At 54.3% G+C, this 540-nt stretch overlaps 1 protein-coding gene across 1 annotated transcript in view; it reads left to right on the top strand.

Moving 5' to 3' along the window:
* Positions 1-540, top strand: part of fbxw5 (F-box and WD repeat domain containing 5) — a 65,332-nt gene that overhangs the window by 262 nt on the left and 64,530 nt on the right. The window lies entirely within an intron of this gene.

The following is a 540-nucleotide window of genomic DNA, read 5'->3' on the forward strand; positions in this document are numbered from 1 at the left end:
CTGGGGTACAGTACTACAGGGGACAGGTCTGTCACCGTGTAACTCTGGGGTACAGTACTACAGGGGACAGGTCTGTCACCGTGTAACTCTGGGGTACAGTACTACAGGGGGCAGGTCTGTCCCTGTGTAACTCTGGGGTACAGTACTACAGGGGACAGGTCTGTCACCGTGTAACTCTGGGGTACAGTACTACAGGGGACAGGTCTGTCACCGTGTAACTCTGCAGTACTGTACTACAGGGGCAGGTCTGTCACTGTGTATCTCTGGGGTACAGTACCAGTGGGGCCAGGTCTGTCATTGTATAACACTGGGGTACAGTACTGGTGGGGACAGATCTGTCACTGTGTAAATCTGTGGTACTGTACTACAGGGGCAGGTCTGTCACTGTGTAACTCTGGGGAGCAGTACCAGTGGAGACAGGTCTGCAACTGAGTAACTCTGGGGTACAGTACCATGGGGACAGCTCTGTCACTGTGTAACTCTGGGGAACAGTACTACAGGGGGCAGGTCCGTCACTGTGTAACCCCTGGGGTACAGCAC

Source organism: Rhincodon typus, chromosome 28 (genome assembly GCF_021869965.1).
Source record: "Rhincodon typus isolate 14 chromosome 28, sRhiTyp1.1, whole genome shotgun sequence".
Taxonomy (NCBI): domain Eukaryota; kingdom Metazoa; phylum Chordata; class Chondrichthyes; order Orectolobiformes; family Rhincodontidae; genus Rhincodon; species Rhincodon typus.